This window comes from Cyprinus carpio, chromosome A9 (genome assembly GCF_018340385.1).
Source record: "Cyprinus carpio isolate SPL01 chromosome A9, ASM1834038v1, whole genome shotgun sequence".
Taxonomy (NCBI): Eukaryota; Metazoa; Chordata; class Actinopteri; order Cypriniformes; family Cyprinidae; genus Cyprinus; species Cyprinus carpio.
This window is the reverse complement of record NC_056580.1, coordinates 32,484,236-32,509,438: the sequence shown is the minus strand read 5'-3', so window position 1 is coordinate 32,509,438 and position 25,203 is coordinate 32,484,236. Positions and strand designations below refer to the sequence as shown.

At 33.8% G+C, this 25,203-nt stretch overlaps 1 long non-coding RNA gene across 1 annotated transcript in view; it reads right to left on the bottom strand.

Annotated features, from left to right (window-relative positions):
* LOC122146191 overlaps window positions 1-25,203 on the bottom strand; it is an 84,649-nt gene that overhangs the window by 10,765 nt on the left and 48,681 nt on the right. The window lies entirely within an intron of this gene.

Genomic DNA, 25,203 nt, shown 5'->3' with positions numbered 1-25,203 from the left:
CTAAACATTAAGTGAGATTCTGAAGAATAATCATGCTGTTGATTTTTCTTGTTAATGAAAGTCCATTAAACGTGTGCTATCAAGCTTTACAATTACAAAAACCCAGGCCTCTGAAGCCACATCAAAGACATATATTTGCACTACCTCAAAAGTTTAGGGTCAGCAGGCTTTTTTTTTCTTTTTTTTTTTTTAAGAAATTAATACTTTTATTCAGCATTGATCAATTAAAATGGTTCAAAAGTGACATTAAAGTACGGAAGAGGATTAGGGCCAAGCAATAATAAAAAAATAAAACCATCTCGAGATTAAAGTCATAATATTGCGAGATTAAACTCGTAAAATTTCGAGAAAAAAAGTCGAAATACAATCTTGAGAATAAACTCATTAAATTTCGAGAATGAAGTCGTTGTTTCGAGAAAAAAACTCATTAAATTTCGAGAAAAAATAGTCGAAATAATCGTGAGAATAAACTCATTTAATTTCGAGAATAAAGTCGTTGTGTTTTGAGAAAAAAAAGTCAAAATGAAATGTAGAGAATAACGCATTCGATCAGTGTTCATTGCATAGCCTATAGAGGACATGGCAGAGTTGAATCACTTAGTCAAGCTATATTTTAGACTTTCTTGCAGTAACAAAGAAATACTATCAACTTTAGCTAATTATGACAATAATAATTAGCACACGAACTTTAAAGAGAATTTGCAAGCGTTCATTCTCAAGATTGTATTTCGACTTTTTTCTCAAAATTTAACTAGTTTTTTCTCGAAACACAACGACTTTATTCTCAATATTTAATGAGTTTATTCTCAAGATTGTATTTCGACTTTTTTTCTCGAAATTTAACGAGTTTAATCTCGAAACACAACGACTTTATTCTTGATATTTAATGAGTTTACTCTCAAGATTGTATTTCGACTTTTTTTCTCGAAATTTAACGAGTTTTTTCTCGAAACACAACGACTTTATTCTCGATATTTAATGAGTTTATTCTCAAGATTGTATTTCGACTTTTTTTCTCGAAATTTAATGAGTTTAATCTTGCAATATAATGACTTTAATCTCGAGATGGTTTTATTTTTTTTTTTATTATTGCTTGGCCCTAATCCTCTTCCGTATTAAAGACATTTATAATACTACAAAATATTTCTTTCAAATAAATTGTTCTTCTAAACTTACTAATCATCAAATAATAATTTTTTTTTAAAATATTGATAATTATAATAACAAGAAAGTTTTCTTGTGCAGCAACTCAGAATATTAGAATGATCATGTGACACTGAAGACCGGAGTTATGATGCTGAAAATTCAGCTTTGTCATCACAGGAATACATTTTATTTTAAAATTAATAAAATATTTCAATTATTTATTTTAAATTGTACACATTTTAAATTGCAATAATATTGCAAAATTTTACGTTATTATATATATATATATATATATATCTATATATATATATATATATATATATATATATATATATTTGACAAATTAAATTTATTTTTGATCAAATAAATTAGTTCATTTAAAAGACTTTTCAAAAACGTAAAAAAAAAAGAATATAAAAAAAAAATCTTACCAACCCCACAATTTTGAACAGTAGTGTATATGTGGCTCCACTTCATTTTAAAGTCAAATTCTCACTATTAACAAACCATTAACTAAAAATTTTGCCTCAATAAACTCCTATTTTGCTGCTTATTAATAGTTAATAAGGTAGTTGTTAAGTTTAGGTATTTGGTAGGATTAGGGATGTAGAATATGTTCATGCAGAATATGAGGTTTATAAGTACTAATAAACAGCCAATATGTTAATAATAGGCATGCTAATAAGAAATCAATTAATAGTGAGAATTGGTCCCTGAACTAAAGTGTCACCGTATTCGTGTTAAAAAGTATATATATAATAAACAATATGATATTTTACTGTATGCACACAGACACACATATGTATGTATGTATGTATGTGACCCTGGACCACAAAACCAGTGTTAAGTTGCTTGGGTATATTTGTAGCAATAGCCAAAAAAACACTGTATGGGTCAAAATGATAGATTTTTATGCATTGCTAAGAACTTCATTTGAAAAACTTTAAAGGTGATTTTCTCAGTATTTTGATTTTTTTGCACCCTCAGATTCCAGATATTCAAATATTTGTATCTCGGCCAAATATTGTCTGATCCTAACAAACCATAAATCAATCGAAAGCTTATTTATTTAGCTTTCAGATGTTGTATAAATCTCATAAATCTCAAAATCACATATAAAAAACTGTATATAAGATAAAGTCATAATCAAACTAAAGTGATTATTTAGTAAGAATACTGGCATTAACACAAATGTGAGTTAATAAAAAAAAGTCACTAAATCAACCAATGATTTGCTCATGAATCAGACTGATTCAGATCTCAGTGAATAACAACTTACATTTTTGGTCTGTATGAGAGTTAGCGAGCAAAGTGAAAAACATCCTATTGATAAATGATGTGGTATATGAGAAACCAAACAAAGTGAGCTGTAGATATAACTCTCTATAAGCCTCTGAGTGGTTTGTTTCAGCAAAGCCAGACCTGTGAGTTACCAGTACAAGCATATCAATTGTTAAAAGGAGCTGGATGAGGAGTAAAATACTTTCTCTTAAAGGGAAAAACAGGTGTCGTGGGATCACATGGCTCTCTGAAATTACAAAAACACTGGTAGGAAGCCCTGATACCGATATAATATAATATTCTACACACTTATCCATTCATCACAGTAGAGTGGATGGCTAGGAGCAAGAGAGAATGGTGAGGACACAAACAAGAGAAGAGAGAGAGAAGAATAGCTTGTTAAGGCCATTATTTGACATGAATAGATGCTGAGGTCATGTTCCTCTTGTGTACTTTGGCCTGCACGAACCGTGATAGTTTGAGAAGTGTGGTGTAGTGCAGAACTGTCTGATCCTTTTAATGGGGAGCTCAGAGGCCAAAGCCTCCAGCACTGCTCTCTGCTCACCTGCTCTCCACAACCACACTGCAATTTACTCCTGCAGGAGCCAAACGCATACACAAGCAGCTGTGAGAATACTGAGCCATCAGTTTGTCAAGCATGTCTGGAGGACAAGAGGAAAATGAGAGGAGAAGGAAAAGGGAGAGGAAAAAGGAAAGCAAAGAAAGGGAAATGTAAACAATGTTTAATAAATGTAGGGTTGCAAAGGGGTGGAAAATTTCTGGTAAATTTCCGGAAACTTTCCAAAAAAACCCTGGAATACTCCAAAAAATCCTGAAAAGTTTCCAAAATCTCTGGAACGTTTCCGAAATTTACTGGACATTTTCAACCTTTTTGCAACCCTAAATAAATTACAATAAAAAAGAGAAGAAAATAAATTTAAAAAGTGTAAAGAAATGACAGATTACAAAAGAAAAAAGTGATATGAAGAAAAGAAAAGGGGAAAATAAGAGAAGAAAATAAAGAAATGGAGCAAGGAAATTTTAGAAAAGGACTATAATAACAGAAAAAGAAGAAAATCAAAAAGAGGAAAAGCAAAGCAAAGACAATAAAAACCAATTAAATTAAACAACGGTAAAAACAGGCAAGGAAATTAAATAAAAGTGAAAAAGAAAAGGAGGGGGAAATGAATGGGGTGATAAAATTAAAGACAGAATATTAAAGAGGAAATGAAAAGTAAATGAAAGGCAAAAAAAAGGTAAGGAAATGAAAAAGGAAAGGAAATAAGAGGCAAAGCAAAAGGAAAGGGGGAAAAGCAAAAGGAAATTTCAAAAAGATCGGTCAAAGGTAAAGGAAAAGCTATAAAAAGAAGTAAATGAAAACAGAAAAAGAAAGAAAACGAACAAAGAGATTAATATTAAAAACAAAAGGGGATATGGAAGTGAAAATACAAAAAGAAAAGGAAAAGAAGAAAGAAAATGGTAAGGAAATAAAATAAGAAATGTAAAGCAAAAGGAAAAGAAAAAAAAGTTAAAGTAATGTAAAGGAGAGGTGAAGGAAAAGAGAAGGGCAAACACAAACATCACAGGCTGTGGATCCGAACTGATTTTACTACAGTAAACAAGATTGCAGCAGTGCACCAAAATGGCAAGAACAAAGAGATGAGAGAAACAACGATCCAGAGAAACTCCAGCATCCTGCAGAATGAAGAAATCATCAAGTTTGGATGCTGAGGCAGACTCACTCAGCACAAGTCCACATAAAGAGCCTCCTCTTATTTCATCCAGCATCCAAACACACCACAGCACACAGACAAGCACAAGCAAAGCGCTTCCTCTCCTTACACTCATTCTGTCAGAGGGGCGCTTTCCCTCAGGTCCTCTGTAAAAACACCTGCAAGTCGGCGTTTGGCTTATTACGACTCCATTTCACACTAATATAGAGTGTTTACGGTTAGTGGTTCCAGAATGAGAATTGACTAAAATATTAGCATATGGTATAGGACGTATAGAGGGAAAGTGTAAATGGCACGGCGGTTTTAATGAGATGTTGCAGTTCTGTTATTAGCTCTGTGTGTAGGAGGTGACGTTTATTAAAAACAAAAATTATGCTATTTCAGACATGTCCCAAAGCACAAGTGCACACAAGCAGACTAAAAGAATATTTGACTCATTTATGTATGCGTTAAAGTATGTGGTAAATCTGCTTTTCAAGACAACTTAATGGATAAAACAACAGTCCAGGAGATCACAGATGTCCTTTTCATTTAAATTCAAATGACATTTGGACAACTAATCCAGTCTGAATAGTGCTTAAATCATCTTGTGTGCCGCAGATGCTCATCGTGGCCTACTAAGACTGGCTCTGACTTCATTTCATCTTGAGTATATTACCATTCCAAACATATCTCGAGATCAGGAATGCTGCTCTTATGTCTCGGTTGTGTAAGGGAAAGGGAACGGAAGGAAAAGGACACTGGAGGACAGGGCATCTGCAGGGTGTTTTCACTCTGTCACAGGGACCTGAATGAAAACTAGTGTGGAGCCATGGCCAGCATATTAATAGATAATGCCCAACAGGTTGGTACAAGGACAAATTTCCACACTCTGGGCAGTGTGTGTTTAAAACATGTTTGGGATGAGTCATGATTGTCAACAAGTTATTCAACAACCAACTAGCTGATTTGTGATGTTGTCAAACTCCAAATTAGCTCTAAGTTTGTTGTTGTTGTGATATTCTTAGAAGTAGTGCTTCAATTAGCATGCTTTAATTAGTAAGGTTGTTACTTTTAAAGCTCCACTTTTAAAGTATTCCATTCCATCACAGTCCATGTAACTTTTTCTGAAAGCATAAATAAATAACATGTAAAGCCCCCTAAGAAATGAGTCTAATCAAACTAATTATAAAGGCCTTCCTTAAAGGGACAGTTCACCAATTATCATTTCAAGCCTGTATGACTGGAACACAAAAGATATTTACAATTTATTTATTTTTTTTAAGAAATTAAGATATAAATGTTAGCATTATAAATGTACGGTTTACATTAAAATTGCATACAATTACATATTTTTTAAAGCTTTTTACTGTACAAAAAATAGTATTATTACAATAGGTATACATTTATTGTGTTGTTTAAAAAATAATAATAATAATAATATTATTATGCATTTGTTTGTTTGTTTATTTAGCATATTGATAATTGATCTAAATCAAATCAAATCAGTTTAAATATCATAATCACAATTTTTATCTAAACAGTTATTTTTCCCTCCTAAATTATTTAGCCCTAACAGAAAGTCATACAGGTTTGGATTGACATGAGGGTAAATGATGACAATTTTAATTTTTGATTGAACTATTTTGAGGTGGTTAGTCGGCAAGTTGCTCAGGCAACCTCAGGCAACCTCATTTTCAAAATTACGCGGTTTTGCACATCCCTCATACATTTCGCCTGAACAGCATTCATATAACTAGAATAACCACAGAGCACAGTGCCTGGAAAAAGCAGTGTAGCACTTCAAAGCAGTGGCTACTTCCTGCCCTCTTCCTCACCTACATCCTCATCATTAATTACTACTTGCACTCAGTATGTCTGTAATAAATCATGTATTTAATGTAATAAATCATGTTTTTAAAACTACAACAGCCGTTCTGGAAAACTAATGCTGACATATGATCCATAACCACGCTTGTGTTTTCTCTCAGTCACCCGTGTCGTGTTGCACAAGTCTGATCGGACTTTTATCCGCCTGAAACGGGCAAGATTAAAAGAAGTTAGAACTAAACACTGTTGGAGATAATCACAAGAGTAAAATGACCAATTTGCTATCGCTCAACATTTGACATGCTTGTTCTTCCATTCTGACTGATTTCCTGCAGAATGAGGTTGATCAGGAATAAAGCCTCGTGGAGGAAGATGCCATGGGTCTTGCAAAGCTTTCTCTGCCTTACTGGGACAAACACAAGTTTGGTAAACCTTTATGCTGGCAACTAAAGTACAGTTTTCATGCGCCTCACAGGACCTCGTTGGCATCTCTCTCCATGTGGAGAAAAGCAACCCAGTAACTTTGCTCTTGACTCAACAATCATAACAGTCAGCCATATACTGACCCCCAAATTTTCTTTCTTCCAAGAAACCCCAAAGGATATTATAAGGCAGAAGTCAGAGCTTCTGTATCTCATTCATGGAAATGAGATGTACTAGCTCACTGATAATTGTTCTCTCATTTATACTTAAAGAGACATTTCACACAAAAAATTAAAATTCTGTCATTTACTCACCCTCATGTCTTTCAAAACTGTATGAGTTTCTTTCTTTGACTTCCACAGTATTTGTTTTCCCCCATAATATGGAAGCTAATGGCTATCGTCTACTAAAAAAAAAAAAAAAAAAAAAAATTCTGATAACAGCAGCAGAGGGGATTTCAGGGGATTTCATTCCTCACACAAAGTTACTGAATGCAGAAAACATTGTGCCAATTTCCAAGATGTCTTCTTTTGTGTTACATGTGTTATACAGGTTGGAAATGACATGAGGGTAAAATCAATTAATTTATTAACATAAATGCATGAAAATGTGTGTGGAGGGCTCTGTATATTATCTTCATGTGGCCTATTTTGTAATTAAAATATACAATTAAATATATTTAAAAATGAAAGTATTGGGGATTTCCCTAATGATACATTTAAGGCTATGTATAATGAATGGTTATTATAGTTAACTAAAACTAATCTAGTTGCAAAAGCAGCATTTAAAACTAATCTAGTTGTAATAGAATGGTTTATAATTTAAATTTGTTTTATTTAATTATATAAATATTATATATTAATTATAATCTCAATGATACTAAAATGATAATTGTATAATATATAAATACTTACAAAAATTATGATAGTATTTCGATGATACTAAAATAACACTTGTCTACTATGGATTCCGTTTACCTTATTTTAATTAAATAGAAAATAAAATAATAATAAAATAATAATATTTTAGTTTTTTTAATTATTTATAGGTTCATACATTTCTTTCCAGTGCATAAGATTCCACTGCACCATGACAAGTGAGATTCCAGCTCAGCGTAACTGCATGCTCTCCCAGCGAACACGGACACTCTTGTTGATTGGGATGATACGGGGAGAGAGATCGGGAAGAACAGTGCTTGTTGTCATGTACTTTAAACACACGATCACTGTGTTGGCAGTGAATGCAATCTTAATTGATACAGAGATGTGTCAACACAGATTATGTCATGCCTGCTTCATTTCTACAAGCAAGTGCTGTGAAGGAGATATGACATGCAGTGTACAGGCTGCACACTGCACACTACAGCTTCAACTGTTAAAGCACACCTTAATCTATTTGTGCAAGTATATATATATATCATAATTCTTACTTTTGTCCTCAGAATCAAGTTCATCTCGGAATTGCAAGTTTACTGCACATCTCACAATTCTGCTCTTAATTACTTCCTGCAATTTTCCCCTCAGAATTTTGAATTTCTTCTCACAACTTTTTGTTTTCGCCATGTTATACAAAGTATTCATGAGTCCTGAGGTTATATCTCACAATTCTGAAGAAAAAAAAAAAAGAAGTCAGAATTGTAAGATAAAAGGATGCAATACCCTTTTTTATTTTTATCCTATGGTGGTAACAAACTTTCATAGAAATCAAAATAAATATGGATGTGGGTTAAAGACGAAAAAGGGTTTAAGCATAAAAACAATAAAGTGTAACACTGCTTTAAATTGTTGTTGTTAAAACACAATAACATTTTATATGCTCCCTTATTCTTTTATATATTTTAATATGTATATTTCAGAATAAGCATGTTGTTTGAATTTTTACATATATATTGTGTTACACTAAATGACAATGTAACATTATTACAACCAAATTTTGACATTTTATCCTCCAAAAACTTATTTGAAACCTTAAAAGTAGACACTTTACTTGCATTTAATGTGCTTTCTATGGACATAAAATCACTTTTGTAAATTTCTTTAGATGCGCACATCTTAACGTCTTTGTCCCATGTAATAAAAAATAAACAGGGTATGATAAAACTGATATAATGAATTTAATCTTGCAAGGTCATCTGACAAATGTAGGACGATGTTACGTTCAATGTTTCAGACCCTATGCAACCAAATGCTCAAAGTGTAGGCTAATACATCAACAGCTCCGGAGCAGATCTCATACATAACAACAGATCATATTAAATAGCTCATCTGAACAAAGTACCGTATGGTGCACACAGTCTAACGGCAGTCATTGCTCACCTCTCAAAGCTTTTGGCTGACCTACATGAGGTGTAGCATGACCAGCATATGCACCGCAGGCTTCAGGACGATATTGAATCTGCCCCATGAGAGAGACGCAAAGTAACCTTCAAGAATAAATGAAATATTTCATTAAAAATCTTTATTTATAATTACCTGCAACAACAGGTCATTACAGCACGGACAAAAGTTGCATTAAAGGGTAAATAAAGATTATTTAATAAAATATATTTATTTATAATTACATGCTAAAAAACCCTCAATTTAGTGGTAAGTGACTGTTGCAATGTCTGATGTGAAAATAAATGTGATTCGGTTAATTTAATTTGTCTTAACTGTTACATAACACAATATAACATAATATATAATTCAATTTAATTATCATTATTAATACTAGTATAACACAACATCCTCAAAATCCTCAATTTACTGATATTTTATAAGAAATTAATGTGATCTGGTTAATTCAACTCTTGTGTGACCCATGGTCATTATATTGCATTTAGGAGTCACATTTTATACCTGTGTAGAACTGTGTAAAAACCACATCTGAGGGTCATCATTTATTTTAGCCAAATTTTGTGTACTACAGAAGTAGTATACAATGACTGCTGGGTAGTAACTTTCCTTCTCCACTTCCTGTGATATGATATGTGATGACACTGATGTACACTTGTTCCCTATGTCATTTGTAGTACCCTTCAGACTGAACATAAACGCTCCCTGTGATATGGAATCACACTATTGATGGCCAAAGACCCTGTGAAGTCTATTATTGAGCGATTTGAACATACCCTGTAGACCCTGACATCTCAGCATGTGTGTACTTGTAGTGAAAGAGCAGGTCACGGTGTGCTGGGATAAACAGTCTTGAGCGCTGCAGAGCGGCAGATGGGGCCATGACTCAAACTATTAAACCTTTATTACACGCAAGGACGTTTTCAGAGATTCAGCAGGACCCAGCCAGTCACTGACACTGGATTGAAAGAGCACGTGCTTTCAGACAGTCAGCAGAGGAACCAGAGACATTTCCACTAATCTTTCATGGACACCAGAACACTCTGAGATGTGTTTTTATGTTAACTTTATCCAAAAAAGAAAATTCTGTCATCATTTAGCACAAAAAGGAAAAAACACTGAGGAACGGCTAATTTTTTCCTAATATATACTTAAAGACAAATGTTTTTGTTCTCCAAAATGACAAAACAAGCTCCATAAAAGCGGTCCATATGACTTCTGAAGTCATGCAATAGCTTTCTGTGAGAAACAGACAAACTTCAGTTCATTACACAAAGATATCATATGGTTTCAGAAGATTTGGAATTTCAACTGTAATGGTGCTTTTGTATCTCATACAGGTTTGGGAACACAAAACCTTGAATGTGTGTGTTTTTTTTTCTTTTTTTTCTATTTTTGCAGGGAAAGAAACCCAATCGACAAAACAGACAATTGTGTGCTAACATTTTGGCTTCATATGAGGACACTGTGCTCCTCAAAGCAAGAGATTTGTGCTATAAAATCTTAATAGAGATTTCTAGACAAATGCGCACATCTGGCAGAACTTAATGCAAATGCAGCATTAAAGGGATAGTTCACCCAAAAATGAAAATTCTGTCATTAATTACTCACCCTCATGTCGTTCCAAACCCAGAACACAAATTAAGATATTTTTAATGCATTCTGACAGCTCTCTGACCCTCCCATATACAGCAAGGGTTCTTAGGAGATCGGTAAAATAATCCATGTGACACCAGGGGTTCAACTGTAACTTTACGAAGCTATGAGAATACTTTTTGTGTAAAAAAAAATGTGTACTGCCGTTATTTTTGTACAAGTTTTAAGCATAAAAATTTCAGTTGTAACAAGAGATAAATGCACATAGATTAGTTCCCACAAGTAGAATTTATATTGCATTAGTCCCATGAAAATAAAAGAATGAAAAGCGATATAGAGATTTGAAAATCTGGCACTATTCTATATTGGGCTGACAGAGGTCCCTGAGAAACAGATTGCCTTGGCTTTCCTGCGGAGCGCTGCATTCTGTCAAATAACTCGGCGCTTGGCTGAACTATCCTTGCTCATCCTTGCTTTCTGCCCTTATTCAGAAAATGAAGTGGTGTACTGAAGAGGCAGAGCATGATGGTTCTCTATAGGACGCCCATCCTCTTGAGGAGGACACCTACCTCGTGGCTGGCCTGCTGCTCTATGACATACGAGACACTTCGCTTTCACCTTCACTTCTTTAAAGCTTCCAAGTAAGCCATTCACAAACCAGTAGGCAGCAGCGATTACCTTTCCAGTGAGGTTCTTTTGCGTATGATTTGGTGTGCAGATCTGAACACCTTGCTTTGCATCAGAGAGGACATGTTTGGAGCAGCTCACATGACAAATGCTTGAATTGCTACATACAGTGACCCCAAGGTGTATTTGGACATGTTTAGACTCTTAAAATGTATGGTTTCAGTAGCATTGGATATAAATCAAGTGGCATCTGCAAATAAATGACGCTAGAGTGTTTCTCCAAACCATATTGTCTACCTTAATACTGATAACTACACAGGATTTAAGGTCTTCACCTTTTTTTTTCTTTTCATTTTTCAAAGAAAATATGCAACAAGCATGCATATACATTTATACGTTTTAGGAAAACTGAACATTCAATTAAAAATTCCAGCAAATAATTGTATATAATACTTTGTTTTCCATTTTTTATTCATTTAAAAAAAAAAGAAAAAAAAAAGAAAATAAATTATGCAACAAGTATGCATCACATATACATTTTATTTAATTGAATGTAATTATTTGCTAGAAATGTTAGCGTTTCTTCGCAATGTCTTTTTTTGAAAACACTGACAAAAATGACAAAAAAAACAACATTTATTGAAGTTTTCTTTTTGTTTTTGTTTTTAATAATGATAGAAATATATTTATGAATTATACTTTTAAAGAAAAAAAAATACAAGTAAACTTAACTCATAAATATATTTCCATCATTCTAAAAAAAAATTAAAAATTGAAAAAAAAAAATTCTTCATTAAACATTTTTTGTTAGTATTTTTCAGTAGTCATATTTTCAAAAAGAAAAAAACTGCTAAGTAAACTTGACTACTAAAATACAGACAAAAATTGAGAATGGAACATTTAATGAAAAAATATTTATAGCAAATAATTGTACATATATTTGTTTTCCATTTTTTTAAAAGCAAAAGATGCAACAAGCATGCATCACATAGACGGTTTTATTTACAGTTTTATACACGTTTTATCGTGAGCAACACCATGAACAAGGACACTGCCTACATGCTAATGTGGTCATGTGACACCACATGTATTTGCGTTAAAGCCCCTTTTCTTGTTTCCACTTTTTGTGTCATTTTATGTATCGATATACAGTAGAATTTATGCGCTAAAGTTAAACAGAAAAATATTGTGACGATACTTGGGAAATTTTATCGATAAATGGCATTTCCATCAGCTATATCAGATAACTTAAAACAGATTACTTAAATATCTAAATTAACTAAACTAAACTAAAGTTTAACATAAATTCAATCAAGTACAAACACTTTTTTTACTGAAACATATTATTACTTATAACTACTCGCAGCAATCAGTTTTTACAGTGTACACAGTTCCTTACAGTGGCACCAAAAAGTATTCAGACACTTATTCGTTTCCAAAACAGGACATCTTGTTACTTTCAAATGAGCGAGTGACAGTGGACGCCTCGGGACTTATTCGGAACCGACTCCATGTTCAGAGAAATTGCCACAGGAGGACTTACTACACAACATATCAAGCAGAACAGCACGCTGGCTGGCTTTCTACAGCGACGTGTAGCAGACTTTCAAAATTGGCTGCATTGATCCAAAAAGGGAGAGTCGGGGGGGAAATAAATGTCTTTCCAACCATGCAGCCTCTAATCCATAGAGGGTAATGTTGTATTAATTGGGCTCTATGCACTAACATTCAGACCTCAAACCAAAGTCACTGCAAAGAGGGGGAGGGTAAAACACACAGATTGATACAGAAATGATGTTATTCAGCTATAGTGACAGTGTCTTCCATTCCCAGTCTCTGTAAGGCAGCATGAGATGCATTAAATCAACCTGTCTCTACATTTCCAGATCTCAGCCCTCTGGGACGCTCTCCTGTGCCTCTCTGAGAGATAAGATGAAACAGCTTTAAGGAATACTATTAGAGAGAAAAGCACTATTCGGACAGGATTAGTTTGCTAAATGACATCTGAGTTATAAGTATTAACACAGGACGTCTGTGATTTCATGTACTGATTTGGATGGGATTGGGATCTGCAGTTATTATAATTGTCTAAATGTGAGGTTACGGAAAGGTCATGCATTCTGGATGCATGCAAATAACTATGTACATAATTAAAGGAAGGAATTATGATAGGATCAAATCTGGTGCTGATATTGAATGCAGAACTTGAACACCAAAGATTATTTTACCCAGAATGTTGGTCTAAATCTAACGAAGGTGCACCAGCAGTTTATTGTAAATAGAATTATTTGAAATAAACAACATATAACAGTAACTTAAGAAACAATTATCATGTATTTATTCGTTTATTCATTTTCTTTTTTATTTTATCATGTATTGATTATTTCTAATTATTCTATCTACAATTCTTATAATTCTTTCTTATCTCAGGACATTGATGCAGCATTATTTATCCATCTATCCCATACAGCTAATTCTTTATTATAGAATTGCAGATTTCACTGTAAAATGACACATTTAAAATTTTAGTGTAATTAAACATTAGGTATCAGTAATATTCCTGATACACTGATGTGGAAACTATGCAATTCTGAACTCATATTGAATGTACAACCAAATGACAGATGACAAATGACAAATAACAGGCGTATAAATTCAATATAGGATCTCTGTGACATGTTTCAGAGTTCTGTAGGAACAGATTCTGTGTGAGAAACTGAATGACAAAAGCACCATTAGAGACCTGCAATGTCCTCATTCATCAATCATTGTCTGATCAAATTCCAACACTACGAGCTTGAATCGAATTGGTCTACCTATCTGAGCTTCTTAACTTCACACGAGCAGCTGAGAGACTGACAGCAGTCTAAATGAACAGCACGCGAGGTAAGATAATGCTACTATTATGCAAGACGACACTGTCACTCTAATTTCCCCATCCGTCGCATCGCATGTGATCTGTCTGGGTTTCATAGACTCATTATCTGCACTCTGATCAATATATGATGGACGGGGTGATGAAGTCATGGCAGTGGAAACTATCGCCTGCTGCACAGACGGAAAACATGACTGAGCCATATGGCCCACAGCTATGATGGAATCAGGCCATTGGGACACAAGAGATGAGTCCAACCCAAAAACACAATCAGGATCAGAGCTCCTGCTGAGATCAACATGTGCTGGACTTCACACTACAGCTTTTTTCTTATGAAAAATGCCTGAAACTAATCCTAAGATAAAACCAGCAAAGCTAAAAAAATATAGGACAGTAAATTAAGCAACAATTATCAGCAGAGATTAAACCAATAATCCTTTTAAACAACTTCTGTGTGTAGCATAATAAGTAAACAACGCAAAAGAAACACAAAAATATATAAAACACCTTTGTGAAATAGCATATAAACAAATATATTAAAAATACATAAATGTAAATATTTATTATAACAAAATAAAAATAAATAGGTAAATCTATCCATTCATCCATCTCAGTAATTATATAATATTATGTATTAATCTTTATTATATATATTTTTTTTATTTTATATATATATATATATATATATATATATATATATATATATATATATATATATATATATATATATATATATATATATATATAGATAAATTAATAAATACATATGTATTTACATATTTAAATAAATATAAATGAATAAGAAAATTGTGTGTTTGTGTGTGTGTGAGAGAATGGGCACATACATGTAAATAAATATGCGTTTTATTTACTTATTTCCTTTTTTATTTGCGTAATAAGGGAAATAAATAAGTAAATAAATATTTAAGTAAATAAGTGAATATATATATATATTATTTAATTTTTTATTTGCTATATATATATATATATATATATATATATATAATATATGAAATAAATAAGTAAATAAATATTTAAGTAAATAAGTGAATATATATATATATTAAAATGTGAATATGCACATAAATATAAGTAAATAAATAAATATGTAAAGAAATTAACATTTATTTAAGTAAGTAATTCAATAAATATTGTCAAGAAAACAATTTAATCTGTGGGCAAACTGTTCTGCCAGTGAGTTTTTGTAATTTCTTTCTCAACCAACAATTGGATATGATGGAAGTGACCGGCACAAAAGTGTCTTGAGTGCAGTCAAATTAAAGGCTAATGGCTGCACAAAAACAAAGGAAAAAAAAAAAAACCGGAGAGTCCAGATATCTCCCCAATTTGCTGTTCGAATAAGAAATATTTTAAGACTGATAGTGTCGACTTTCATCTTAAACATACCAGCCCAGACAAATAATTGCACCAGAGTGTCAGAAACACGAGAAATAGACAGCTTTTCCAAAGTGCTTTATTTTTTAACTAACTCCAGATAAACTACTGTGACAAAACCCACAAAAACAGAGAATGAGAAATAGGAATACGGCTCATAGGTCCACTGCATCTCCAGCATGCTGATGCTGAATCCCGACAGGCTGCAGGTGCAGAGAGGACACTGACACAAACAACTCCTGCTCTCATTACACCAACAGCATTAATCTACCGTTTCCTCCAACATCTAATCTCACTGCCAAACGGCCTGATGAAATCACTGCAGCAGAATGCATTGCTATTCAGCTTATACTGTATAAAGGCCTTACTGATTACAAACAGGCAAGCGTGAGCATTAACAATCTGATGCGATTCTGCACAGCAATGGCGTGAACAAAACAGCTGTTCATTTGCACGGCCGATTTAAGGGAGGAGAAGTTAATTTAGAGCTATTCGGAGATATCTAACCTCATAAAAACTGTGTGCATACATGAAAGTCTGACAGACTAATGTGGAGGGTAAATAAACAAACAAAAACAACCAAAAGATGAATAACAATATTACTTTTATTAGTAGTTAATTAATACAACTGCTGCTGCTACTACTAATAAACAAAGTAAAACAAAACAAACCATTAAAAACTGGCTGATGTGGAGGGTGAATAAAACAAAAAGATCAAATAAAATAAAAGATCAAATAAAATAATTTATTTTAATGGCTCATTTTGGTTTGTTGACTGATTCGTTATTATTATTATTATTATTATTATTATTATTATTATTATTATTGTGTGTTGTTTGTTATTGTTGTTTGTTTATTATTATTATTAATAATATTATTATTATTAATATTAATAATAATAATAATAATAATAATAATAATAAATGAATTAATATTCCATTTATTTATTAAATATTCTTTTTGTTATTATAAAAAAAGTCACTTGGACTGTTGAATTATTCAGATTTCCACAAGTTAAAATATGGTTCAAATCAAAGTGGATTTGGAAGAGGAAGGGTCTGATTTACATAATTCAGAACCGAACCCTAGCATCGGTTTGAGTGAACGTCTTCAGGCCCTTATGAGACACGGCCGGGATCTTTTCTCAGCTTAGTGGAAATGACTTCTACCGACCTGCAGCTTTGATGTTTAATGCCACGTAAGGTCTGCCCACCAGCCAGGAAAGGGCTGATTCACAGGCTGACGGCATTGTGGGTCAGAGGGCAGTCTAAACAGCTCTGGGTCATAACAGTCCTTCTCTAGCCCCATACCAGCACACATATGTGCCCCATAACCCTATAAAGCATCAAAAAACATGCTGATTTCATTTAGTGCACAGATGTGAAACCAGCGGTTTTGCACTAGTGACACGGACATGTTGCACCTGAGCTCTAGGCACTATTTACTAATCTAGGCATCATAACACAAATAAAAAATGTCCTCATAATAACAGAACACTGACTTTTTGTGTGTGTGGTATAAAATATACTCTTAAAGGGAAAGAGCTCTTCAAGGGTTATGTCTTGGCCAAAAAATGTCACTATACTTGGAACTATATAATAGAAAGTTCCATTTTAACCTTAAAATGGACAGAAACAATTAAAAGTCTGAAAAAAGAAAGAAAAACAATATATACTGTTCAAAATGTAAACTTTTAAATATTATTACAAATAAAAATAACTGATTTCTATTTGGATACATTTTAAAATGTTATGTATTCCCGCAATGGCAAAGCTGAATTTTTAGCAACATTACTCCAGTCTTCAGTATCATGATCATTCAGAAATCATTTTAATATGCTATTAGGATTCTTTGATCGAAAGTTTAGGAATTATTTGAAACAGAAACCTTTACTGTCACTTTTGATCAATTTAATGAATCCTTGCTGAATAAAAGTATTACTCCTATTAAAAAAAAAAAATAATAATAATAATAATTAAATAAATAAATAAAAAAGTACTTTCCCAAACTTTTGAACAATAAAAATGTTACATAAACTGCACATGCTTAATTAACCTGTTAGCCAGCATCCCCATTATGAGACTCACAGCTGAAAGTACCATACCTAACCTAACAGTTCCTAACTTCAGTGTGTTACACACACAATTTTGGTATCTTTGGAAAGAAGACCCTTTGGGCTTTACTTTTCATCATCCAGAACTGATAATGCTCAAAAAGATTAAGATTTATAGACACTGAAGTGCCCTGAAAAAAATTGTACCACACTGATTTTTTTTATTTCATATAAAAATACATGAAATCAGTCCTGGGTAATGGGTTGAAAGTCACATGTCTCGTGAGTTTCTATGTCAAATCTGAAGAAGATACCATGAAAAATGAGATTCCTGCAACCATTTTTCTGATATTATGTCTATGTTTCTGACCGGTTATTACAACAAATCTGGTATGTGCTGCGTTTTGATTCTTCATGTTTTGATGTGTACTGCTTACAAAAATTTAGCAAATACATTCTTTATAAGCTTTCCTTTGAAAAACAGTGATCTGTCGTCGATGCTTGAGGCTTAGATCTTTATAATGAATATAAGATTAATTTTGTCCCATTCATTTAATCTATTCATAAAACATTGACACGTGCAAACAAAAGAGAGAGATTTCTGTTCGTCGGCGTCTAGATGTGGACAGGGTTAAAGGGGTCATAAGGCTGCGCAAACTTTGGAGTGTTACAAGCTCTTGGTGAATAAAGAAGATACGTAAAGTTCAAAGACTACAAAGTCACAAATCCAAAGAGATATTCTTTATAAAAGTTGACACTCATCCACGCCCCCCTGAAAAAACTCGTTTCACAAATCCAAAGAGGGGTATTTGATGTTCCACGCCGTACCGCCATTGTCGTTGTATATTGATGTTGCCGCCGCCATGTCGTATAGATGCTGTGTGTTTCACTGTGAAAGCAAAATTACTTTGTTTGGCCTTCCAAAAGAGGACGATATCCACTTCGTCATGCCTGGGGCTAATCCGTGCTGGTCGCTGAGGAAATACATCAACTTCGCGCTGTGGATCGCCGAATTGCCTTTCACCATGGACGAAGCAGAGTCCAGCCCGGGGTCGTCACATGTGGTTGCTGTAAGCCCAAGATATGCTCCTTCGTAGAATCCGTTTCAAGCCGCCCGCCTCTGCTCACTCAAGCCAGCCACGGCTCACTCAAGGCCTCTGGCCTTCGCTCACTCAAGGCCGCGGTATGTGACGCTGTTTCGTTGAGAAAGCGAAACTACTTTGTTTGGCCTTCCAAAAGAAGACACGTCTATAATTCATGTTTATATCACGTTTATAATGGTTTTTATGTTTATGTCTCGTCGCTCCTGCTGGACAGGGCATCACAATATGTTAAGAGGCGTAACATTTCCGTCACACGCTTGAGGCATTCGGCCAATCACAATGTGCTGGATAGCTGGCCAATCACAGCACACCTCACTTTTCAGAGCGATGAGCCTTGTAAAAATTGGCGCATTTCAGAAGGCAGGGCATAGAGGGGAAACAATAATGTACAGTATGTGGAAAATAATGTTTTTTTTTTTTTTTTTTTTTACCTTAAACAGCATAAACACATTTCATTACACCAAATACACAAAATAATGTTCTTTTTAGCTGCATCATATGACCTCTTTAAGGCGGATAAAAGCAAAATAATCTTCTATAAGAAGAGATGTGCATGAAATATGATGGAAACTCATTTACTGAACAAATTCCAAATATTCATCAAAGTCATGTGACTGAATACTTCTAAACCACAAGTCATTTATTAATAAAAGAGCCAGAGTGGCTTCCCCAGTGGATACAACTTCTACTTCCATTGCTATTTTCTGTTCATTTATCCAGAAGTGCAGATTTTCTTGATTTATTGGCATATTGTTTTTGTGATATTCTAATTTTCATGAAAACGCAGTGCTCTGGATCCCAATCAGCCAGTCTGCTGCAGCACAGATTCAGCTCCTCCGACACAAGCGGATCAGATACCACCGCCGTTCACTGCTGCCTCAGAAAACGATAGTGTTCATGCCGTCAAACACATCTGCACTGAATATTCCAGATAACACCACGCTCTGTAGAAGCCCGGGTCCCTGGGTAAAGATCTGCAATATCATTGACAGCATGCGACTTCTCAGCCGAACAGAAAAAAAATGTGATTACAGCAACTGATTCAACAAGCCTCTTTCCCAAAATCCACACTTTTTTGATACGAGATACATTTAGAGTTTTATTAAAGCTCTGTCAAAGGCCTTAAACAACAAATGGAGGACTATCTGGCAAACTTCAGATTAAAATAGAGGCCCTCAGGCGGTTAACATGCCAGATAGGACATGTATTGGGTTTTCCTTGCACCACCCGGGCCACATGACAAAAATCACACACATCTACATAATTGGCACTATTGACGAGTCTGCAGAGGTGAAGCGTTATCAGGACAGATCCAAACCTCCGGGGTTTCAGCTCTGATTTGTGTTATGGGAGACGATAGGACATCAGCTGCCCTTAGATTTCTCTGCACTTATTTATATTGACAGCAAATTCAATAATGAACTCACACTCTACGTCCCCGCTCCCACAGGACGCCGACTGAACCCAGAGACTTCCCATATGTCACGCCCATAATGAAAATAAATGATGCTAAAGGAAAAAGACATAATTTAATTCCATCATTATATCACACCACTCATTTTTGCAGCAGAATGTCAGCATGGCTGCAATTCAGCCATTTAAACAGAGTAACTTATGCTGCAGACAAATATTGGCCACCCAGTTTGTGTATCCATCTACGCCAATGAAAATAATTTGAAAAGACAGAAAATCAAGTTCAAAGCTGCTTGTGATCACGCGACTCCGGCGCCGTACTGTATAATTATCAACTATAGTTTTGAAGACAGTTTGTTCAATATAGTTCAGACAGCTTTTTTTTTTTTGACATTTTCGTTAAGTACAATTTACAATACTTTTATTTGTGTTATGTTCACAATTTTAATTTTTTTGATCACTTCACTATTTTTCCAAATAGTGGAAAATAGTAAAAATTTCACTCTTTTAATTGGTATTTTTAGGATATCACTTTCAGTTATTTAAGAAATATATATATATATATTTAAATAAAAAATATCAATGAATAAAAGAGCAAATAAATAACATGTATTTTATAAATAAAACAGTGATATCCAGAATATTTGTTAGTAAATACATGTTCACTAACTAAAATATAATTTATTTACTTATTAATATATTAATATATATATATATATATATATAGAGAGAGAGAGAGCTATCCAGAATATTAGTTAATTAGTAAATAAATAAATACATATTCATTTATTTACTAATATATTTAAAATATATATAAAATATAAGTTTACACACAATCAAATACAGTTTCATATTTGTTTTTAAATCACATATTTATATTTTTTAAATAACTGAAAAATTATATTAGTAAAATTACATTAATAAATATCATATATAAACTATACGTGACCCTGGAGCACAAAACCAGTCTTAAATTGCTGGGGTATATTTGTAGCAATAGCCAAAAATGCACTGTGACATTGGTAAAAATTATCGTTTTTTCTTTTATGCCAAGAATCATTAGGATATTAAGTAAAGATCATGTTCCATGAAGATATTTTGTAAATTTGCAACTGTAAATATATTAAAATTTTTGATTAGTAATATGTATTGCTAAGAACTTAATTTTGACAACTTTAAAGGCGATTTTTTCAATATTTAGATTTTTTTGCACCCTCAGATTCCAGATTTTCAAATAGTTGTATCTCGGCCAAATATTGTCTGATCCTAACAAACCATAAATCAATGGAAAACTTATTTATTCAGCTGTCTGATGATGCATAAATCTCAATTTCGAAAAATTGACCCTTATGTTTTGTGGTCCAGGGTCACATATTCTTAGCTGAAATGCTTAATTTTAAGTTTCTCTTGATTTTGTTTATTTTAACAGAAAATGGCAATCACTCTGAAACAAAAATGAAACCGATGTTTGCAGTCTACAAATGTTTTAACACCTCTGTGTTAAAAAGGAACTATGATCATCTTATTTCAAGCCTGTGCACAGAGCGAAACACAAAAAGTGATTTAAAAAGTCTTGCTCAGATTGAGACAAGACCATGAAGACCTGCAATCCCCTTCTAGTCTCAACCTGTATCGCACAGCAAGAAGTCGTTTTGTCATGAAAATGATCGATGAATGCTTTATTCGATATTGCCGGTTCTGACATATATAAAGTACCGGACCATTATAGAATTCAATGCCTCACTACCCACATCTAAAATAAAAGAGAGATTTTAATATCGCTGTGAAAAGATATATTGCTGTTCTACATAAAAAAAGGACACCGGAACAAGGAGATTCATCTCTTTTCCATTTGGTTAGCTGCTGCAGAAGTTCCAGATCTGCATTTGTAATGGAAAAATGCATGACGCTGCACTGCAGTCCCGCATCTCTTTATCAGCGGGGTCATCCATCAACAGTGAGGAGGAGCGGGAGGGCGGCGAACAGGACGGCTGAAATAATATTGATGTCAGCGACTGGTAGGCACATAGAGGATCTGTGGGTGACTACACAGGCATCAATAAGAGCTGAACAGTGAGTGCAAACTTTTTCAGTAGTCGTGGTTCCCAAAGCATTTTACCCATTCATTTTCTCCATAGGCATTTCAAAAAATTCCCCTGAACCAACCCAACCAGCAAAAAGATGAATACCAGTGGACGTATATTGCTGTCTATTATTATAAATAATTTATAAAAATGTTGTGATGCTTAAATTTACTAACAAATAAAATGACTGACTGATTTATGTAAATAAATGATTCATTTATAATTTATTTTAAACAGTATAGACATTTATTGTTTGCCATTTACTGTTTAACAATAAAATAACAAAATTCTGGTTGATACTTACAAACTGAAAATTAATTACAACATCATTGCTTCACAAGACTCTAACTAAGGAATTATAAGAATAAAGCATTACATATTTAAAGTGAACTGCAAAGTATTGAGCTATACAAATCTATACGCTGTTTGAGAATGTAGAGAGACCGACTTACTTTCTCTACTAATAAAATGGATAGGATAAGAAAACCCTGAACCACACTGTTGCTTTCTATAGTGGTCTGGTTCTGAACTAGGTATTGGATCATTAGGAGTCTGGGCAGAACTTCCTCTAAAAGCTCTTAGACGAGAATTTTGGAAAGCAGGGCGTAGATTTATAATAAGGTCTATAGGGAGCGACTACTGTATATTCATCTCTGATCAATATGCAGTCACAGCACAGCTAAGTAAGTTGTACAAAACTTGAGCAAAAAAGTTAGCTTTATCAGATGTGGAACAGGATCGGGTCACAGCATGAGCAAGACCTAAACCCAGAAGAGTAATGTCTGTGCATCTTTGACTTAAGGCCCGTTCACACCAAGCACGATAACTATAAAGATAACGATAAAGATATAGTTCTAAAAATCGTTCTCAATATTAAAGAATAGCAGAGTCCACACTACAACTATAACGATAAAGGCACAGAGAAACGATATGATTGGAATCACTTTCAGAATGATTTTTTCCAGCTGATGAACGATACAAACATTGACAGCCAATCGGAATCCATCCTGCTATAACGAGCTCGAGAATTTAAAGTGGCAGACACACGTGAATAAACACGATATCGTTCGCTGGTGTGGACGCTAATATCGTTATCTTTATAGTTATCTTTATAGTTATCGTGCTTGGTGTGAACGGGCCTTTACTCTGGAAATTTATACATCAGCATGGGACAGTTGTTATTTTGAAAGGTCAGTGCAGATTCCTGTCAATAATACATATAAAAAACAAGTGACAATTCAAAAACAATGTGAATAAAATAAAATAAAATAAAAGATGTACAGAATGGAAGCTGGACATTCATTTTGCAATTAGATTATTCATTTTAACAGTGTTTTTAGTGTTATTTAATATTTAATATTAAATAGTGCTAGATGATGAAATATTAACTTCAAGTAAGTGCTAGGTGATGCCAAAAGTAATTGAAAATGTAAAATTATGGGAAATTAAATAAATGTAATGATTTAAGAAATAAAAATTAAATATTCAATATCAGAGAACGTATATTGTTCTATATACACACAGATAATTTTATTTAAACAAAACGGACCAAAAAGATATTGGCTAATACCCAATATGGTCCCAATATGTGCAATCTATAATTAGAAGCTAATAAAATAAGATGACTTTGTTTGTGTGAAATATTTAATTCATATGCATTACTACGAGATTATTTATTAAATCAATCTTTTTGAGGAATTTTAATTGAAAATAAGTATTTTGTTTAAAGTACTGCGGCTGTGATATAAAATGGTGTGGTGATGATACACATGATTTTAGTTACATCACCCACCTGTGTGTGGGACAGTGAGAATGAGACAGAAAAAAAGAGAGAGATTAGACGCTTTCATTAATCTTATTTAGTGGTAGAGAATGAATGCCCTTGATGAGAGATCTCAGCTCGCCTGCAGTCTCTTCCCTGCAAAGCGTTTCTCTGGCATCACCTGCAGAGCGGCAGCGAGCAGGTGCTCATCTGCTCTCTCCACCCCACTGCTCCCATGAGCCCCCGCCGCAGTCTTAAGGCTCTCGTTTTGTAAGACACTTAATTCCTCAAAGCAAATGAAAGAAACCTCGAAGGGCCCGATATCACAGAAGGCTCCAGACCCCAGGCACCCATGTCTTTAGATGGCTTACTTCTAAAAACAAGAGGCGCTTTTCACCAGGGACATGCAAAGCCCCAAGGTTTGGTTAAGCCTCTGCAACAAGCGCCGAGACTGTAGAAACGGATCTCAAACAATGTGAGCTTTGAAAAGCCATTCCCATCAGCCTGAATGAACACGCTGAACTCCATGCAGAGCGGATCATAATAAAATCAGCTCCGGTTTTGACTTTGACAGAAGAAACGAAAAGACCATGCTCTATTAATCGCCTTAAAATAGCACAGAAATGATGTAAGACCTGAGAGGACACAGTAAATGCCGAACCGCTTTCAAGTGTGCAGCTAATGAAAGTGTAATACTTTTCTTTTTTTTATAATCTGGTATTGATTCTTAACATCCCAAGATTGATCTGTTAATCCAAGCGTTTTAGTGCATGTGAAAAAAAGCATGATTTACAGTTCAGATACAGGCTTTCACAAAAACAAAATGTTTTATAAAATGATGAACTTCACATTTCAGCCTCAAAAAGAGTCAAAAGAATCAACTGAGTCAAAAGAATCAATTATTGTATGAATTTAAACAAGAATTATAAAACAATCATTATATTAATTAAATAACATATAAATATATTTTACTTAATTGTTTAGATTTTTATATTGCATTATTTTATTAATCCACCAGTTCACATTTACAACTCTGTGTGTTTGCAGTGTAAAAATATGGGTTGATTTTCACATTGGTCTGAACAAAAACAGCAGATGGGCTTATTGCAAATGCAAATTCATTCTCTGCCAGCAAGTGGCGCTTTTGGAACGGCTGAAATATAGCGTTTCCCCGGTAACAGCAGTACACAAAGCAGCACAGCAGCTTTTGAAGTTTAATCCTCACATTAAGCTATATCGCAATTTTTGTCTTTCCATCCCCTAATTTAAGACCTCTTGAAATCATAGTTAAGACTTTCTTGTACCCTTTAAGACTATATTTTTACGGCCTTAACTAAATTTAAGACTTTATTAAGAATTTAAGAAAATTTAAGACCCGCAGAAACCCTGTTTTATCAAACTAAAATAATTAGGTAAATCAGTGTCATTATCCAGCCTTAAAGTGTATAAGGTCTGAATGGTAACTGGCGTCAATAACAGAACTTAACGCACATCATCAGAGTTGAAAAGTGAGAGGTAAATGAATCTAGGCCTGTGTAATTTCATCTCTGAGACTGCCGTATGTCTCTTC